We start from the raw sequence: 6020 nt of genomic DNA on the forward strand, positions 1-6020 counted from the left end.
TGCTCCCTCTGGGGCGGCAGCCATTTCTGTGGCAGTTAATTCACCTTCTATAATTGAAACTTTGTAGCCTTAAGCGGGTGAGCCCAGCCAGGGTGTTCGGAAAGCTTTGCTTCCCCTGTTGCCGCCGGCAACCCTGGCCTGCTCTCTCAAGCTCCATTCTGCTGCCATTTGTTTGAATTTGTTTACCTTCTATAATTGAAACTTTGTAGCTTGAGTGGAGGCTTAGGCCTGCAACGGCTATGGAAAGCTTGGCTTACTCTGTTACCTGGGAAACCTTGCTCTCTGTGGCTGTAGCCATCTTGGATTGGGGTCAATTTGCATACTCGCCCTGATTGGCTGGTGGGCGTGGCTTGGCTGGTGGGGGTGGCTTATGTAGCGGAGTTATGGTTAATTTGCATATTACCGTTTTATTAGAGAGGATGTTTTTTGTTCACAAAAGATACTCCATAAATAATATATGCCAGACATTGCTTTATGAAACTTTGGGGCAAAATTGATGCCATGCTTGTCTCCATGGAAAGTATGAATGATAAGGGAATAAATGTTAAACTCATAATCTTGAAGTGGTTGCTAATGTCATAAAGTCTCTGAAGAAAACCATTCTCGTTGTCCGTGCTACATATACAGTGGCTCTTGCTTTCATTATTTTTGGCTTCATATTTGGGGAAAATATGAATCATCTTCAGTTGTTATTCTGTCATGTGGTTATCAATTTTAAAGGCAATGCTCATCCAAAGTGAATAAAAAAATTATTGGTTGGTTATACTACAAATTATGATCAGGGACTGGAGTTCCCTCATGCTCTCCCTTTCCACAACAAATCAAAAGGAATGAAACATCACGCCTGCTTACAAAAATCACAAAACCCTGAATATACAATTTACACACATATGAATTTATCTAGGAAATCAACTTAGAGTGGTGGGAACTGTAGAGACCATTTAGTCCCACTTGTCCTAATGAATGCAAGGAAGTACACTTATCTGCCATTTCCTTCTTGATTCATAAGATGTGTTCCCCATTAACATGCACCACTTATCACTTTATTTCTTTAGACTTAGCATCCCTTAAAAAAGACATTCTCAATTTTGTGCTAAAAATACACCAACAATTACCCATTTTACTTAGCTATTTTTAAAGACAAGATTGCTTTATTTACCTTTAGAAGTGTCTATTACTAAAACTAGTATAATATAATATAATATAATATAATATAATATAATATAATATATTATAATATATTATACTATATTATATTATATTATATTATATTATATTATATTATATTGTATTGTATTATATTATACTAGAGGCCTGTTGCACAAAGATTCATGCAATAGGCCTTTCTTCCCCTGGCTGCTGGCACCGATTTTCCTCAGGCACCCGGGACCCAGGCTGCAGTGGAGCCAAGCCTTCAGCCTTCAGTCTTGGCTCTGGCTGCAGCGGAGCCTTCAGTCTTCACTCTGTGCCTGCGTATGCAAATTAACCTTCCATCTTTGTTGGGTTAATTTGCATACTCACTCCTGATTGGCTGGTGGGCATTGCGGAGGTATGGTCAATCTGCATCTTTCTCTTTTATTAGTGTAGATTATATTATACTAGTGCCCCAGTGCACAGATTCATGCACATTGAAAGGAAATTAATTAAAAGGTGGCCAGTGGGGTGGGACTGGGCAAGATGGGCCAGACATGCCCTGGAGCCAACCTTCCGTGGTCCCTTCCAAGCTGGCCACACCTGGAGTGTCTGCTTAGTGAACAGGGTCCCTCCAGCAGGTGGGGTCCCTCAGCCTGGCCTGTGAGGATTGGGTTGAAACCACCTCTCCAACATCCCCCAAGGTGTCCCAGATTGCCAGAGGGCAGTTTTCGGGTGACATACCCCAGAATTGGGCTCCCTCTTCTCTGGTTCCAGGGTGCATCACTTGAGAACCGCCTCTGCCAAGTCACTGCAGCTCGGCAGCTACTGTGTTGAGTGTCTGCCCTGTGGTGGTCAGTGCGCATCAAACCTACTGGCCAGTCAGACAGTTGGATTGTCACTTAGCCTTTTATATAATATAGATTATATTCCAGGAAGCAGAAATGAATTAATAAAATACCCTGCAGAAGGTATCAGGTTGTGTAGTTAACAATGGAGCTGGGCTGTCAATAGGGGTTATATTTCTGTACTGATTTCCTTGCTATGGGCACTTTGAGATTAACATTCCCCAAAGGGGGAAATGTTGCCATCTGCAGAGTGCCCGGCGCTCATGAATAATACACCTATACTTCCCAGCCGGCACCTGCATTTCCATCAGTCACCTCTGTCCTGGAGGGATGCACTTACACTCCTGTACATAATTTAACTATTAGGACGACCCCGATGAGTAATGAGCATATAAAGTCATAATATCTGTAATTGAAAAACTGAAATTCAAAGAAGTACTTTTTTCTTTTGTAGATGTCTTCCATGTCCATTTTAAAATCCTAAGTTTTAAGTATAAGAATTAAATATTTCCACCCTAGCCAGTTTGGCTCAGTGGATTGAGCGTCGGCCTGCGGACTCAAGGGTCCCAGGTTCGATTCTGGTCAAGGGCATGTACCTTGGTTGTGGGCACATCCCCAGTGGAGGGTGTGCAGGAGGCAGCTGATCGGTGTTTCTCTCTCATCGATGTTTCTGACTCTCTATCCCTCTCCCTTCCTCTCTGTAAAAAATCAATAAAATATATATTTTTAAAAAATATTACTTAACATTTTAACATTGTTTTTGTTTTGCTTAAATTGTCTTAATTACAAAGCAAACATTTTTTATAACAAATTTAAACAGGGGAACAGCAACAAAATACCAATTTAAAATCTCTCTACTACCTGGAAGGAACATTGTCCTTTTCTAACACTCCCCCCGCCCCCCTGCAACTCATATAAGAACTCACACAACTTTTAAACCCACAAGTGTCCAAGACTTTTGATAAATTGAGTTACATTATTTTTTTTTAATGTGTCTTCAAAAATGACCAATAAGAGAATGATTCGGCAAGCCACAGATTGGGAGAAAGTATTTGCAATACTTACATCTGATGACATATTCGATGAGGAATATATGAAGAACCAAAATAAATCAACAAGAAAAAGAGAAATAACGCAGGAGGAAAAAGGAGAAATAGGATTTACAATCCAGGTGTTGCTGTAGGCCAAGGGCTCAGTGATCTGAGACCTCTGAGGAAGTTATCAGAAGTTCCCAGAATTTCCCCAACAGAGAGGGGCCTGAGTCATTTATCATCAGCTTCATGCTCTTTATCGGAGAGTTACAGCGGGGCAGGTGGGATTAGCTGACCCACACTCGTGCACGGGGGGAATAGCTCACTGGGTGATGGAGAAGCTCAGGAAGGATGTAGGGAGGTGCATGGCCTGCCGGAGGCATGGCCGTGAGCAAGGTGGCCCTGTCCCTCCCAGCCACTGCTCCAATCAGAGCCTGGGATATGAAGCTTGGCGCTGAAGAAATCTCCATCATTCATTTCTGAGCGAAGGTGCAGAGGAGGGAACGACTGGGCCGCTCATGCTGGTCTTCTCTGAAACTGGGCAACGTTTACAGTTCTTCCCCATTGGGCCAGGCCAGCCATCATTATCCAGGCGGTGCAAGGCGATGCCTATATTACATTACTTTCTTCTATTTCACATAACTTTTTTTTTTTTTATGTGCCTCAGGCATGAAACAGCTCTGGCCACCGACACAGGCATCAAGCTAGGATGAACTAAGGACTGTACATCTGCTTTGCCCCTGATTGATATAAGAGCAACATCACCAATCAGATGTCTCCTTGCCCATTGCCAGGGGGTTCACATAACTTTTTACCATGCTTTGTATTTATTATGTATCATCAGAGTGGCATAAAAAATTCAGGGTAAAATTTGGACTTCAAACAAAAGGGGATGAATGGTTCTGAACAATCATATAAACTGGCATTTAATATTTGGTGGTTTAAAAAGCATCGTTTAATTTATTTTAATGATTCTCTAATATTACTAAATTCAGACCAGAAAGCAATTATGACTGAAATAATATATCAAATATCACATATAGATAGATGTACGTTCTTATTTCTCAAACATAGTAGACAAAAGGATTCTGACGATAGCAATAATCCAAGAAGAATAAATCATTTAAAAATGTTATGAAAGTCTCAAGTATAAATGAAAAATTTTTCAGTGATGAAAAGCCTTCAATAACATTGATTGATACACATTTTTAAGGGCAAAACAGCCATATTTCACCAGGGCGTTCGGACGTTGATAAATGGGTCCCACAGAAGCCTTGCTGGTGAGCCGCCCGCCGGTGCTGCTCTGAGTGGGGCCCGTGGCAAGAATTTACAGCCATCATCCGAGATGCAGGGCTCATCCTTTTATCATCCTTTTATTTATTGGAGAAGTGCCTTGAATACTAGCAAAGTCATAAATGGTGAATTTAATCATAAAAATGTAGTTGCAATTTAATCTCAGGCTTTCCTTAAAGTAAACATCAAACAAAAAATGTTTGGGACATGATTGCTGGTAACATACTTCGGTTTTATAACTGAATAATTAATTTTATAAAAGTGAAATCTACAAGCATTTAGTTACCTAAGGGAGTCAATTAGGACCACTTGCGGGTGGGGGGAGTCAGGAGAAGCTCAGGGTACATATTTCCAGGGAGAAATCTACACGATGGTTTCTAGGGAGGAGAGCTACCAGTGAGGACCACTCCGCAGATCATTTTCCTCAGTGGTAATGTGAATCGATGTGGAAACAGATGCCGAAACAAAGTCTGAGGGAGCATAGAATTGATTTGTCTGTGAAAATTAGATAAGATGATATTGGAAACTTTACCCTTCCTTGAAGGTTAACCTGTGCTTGAATAAGATCCAAACATTATGGAATTTACCCTTATTTTCCAAAACTATTTATAAACTTCAACAAAAAATATTTAAAATAACTTAAAGTGATGGTATTAACTAAATATATATATAACTGAATTATTTACTACTAGTAGTATCTACACCAAAAAACAACTAAGAATAGCATTTCAATAAAAATAAAATTTAAACAGCAATGAAAACAAATTAACTTTTAGATATAAAACAAAAAATATTAACTCTAATCTTGGCCAGATGGCTCAGTTGGTTAGAACATCATCCCACACACCAAAAGGTTGCAGGTTTGATTCCTGGTCAGGGCACATACCTAGGTTGTAGGTTTGATTCCAGGTCAGGGTGTGTGCTGGAGGCAACATCTAGATGTTTCTCTCTCACAGCAATGTTTATCTCTCTCTCTCTCTTAAATCAATAAAAACATCTTTTGTGGTGAGGATTAAAAAATACATATTTATTCTAATCTTGCTGTTCTGAGACAGTATTCTTTGTTATAAATACACAAAAGACATAGAATGCTATGTGTAATGAAAACGACGGTCTATAATTAAAATAATTATAAGTAGATAAGGTCTAATATATTTATTCATTTTGCACTCTTTTTTTAATTTTTATAATTTATTGATTGATGTAAAATATTTTTAATATCTTCTTTGGTGAAGTGTCCAAATTTTCTGCTCCTTTTAAAAATGGGTTATTTTTCTTACTAGAGGCCCGGTGCATGAAATTTGTGCATGGGGGAGAGGGGGTTGTCCCTCAGCCCGGCCTGCACCCTCTCCAATCTGGGACCCCTTGGGGGATGTCTGACTGCTAAACCAGCAGTCGGACATCCCTCTCACAATCCAGGACCTCTGGCACCTAACCATTTGCCTGCCTGCCTGCCTGATTGCCCCTAACCACTCCCCTGCTGGCCTGATTAATGCTTAACTGCTCCCCTGCTGCCCTGTTCACCCGCAACTGCCCTCCCCTGCCGGCCATCTTGTGGCAGCCATCTTGTGATGACATGGAGGTGGCCATCTTGTGACATCACAGCGGCCATCTTGTGACAACATCGCACAGTGCCACCTAGGCTTTTATTATATAGGATTGAATTTTGAGAATTTTTTAAAAACATGTTTTTTATTGATTTTTTTTTTTTTTTTAG

General features: G+C 40.4%; 1 pseudogene; it reads right to left on the minus strand.

Annotated features, from left to right (window-relative positions):
• Positions 1-3664: 3664 nt before the first annotated feature.
• LOC114227584 (small nucleolar RNA SNORA48) lies at positions 3665-3809 on the minus strand (annotated as a pseudogene).
• Between the last annotated feature and the right edge of the window lie 2211 nt (positions 3810-6020).

Source organism: Eptesicus fuscus, chromosome 6 (genome assembly GCF_027574615.1).
Source record: "Eptesicus fuscus isolate TK198812 chromosome 6, DD_ASM_mEF_20220401, whole genome shotgun sequence".
Classification (NCBI taxonomy): domain Eukaryota; kingdom Metazoa; phylum Chordata; class Mammalia; order Chiroptera; family Vespertilionidae; genus Eptesicus; species Eptesicus fuscus.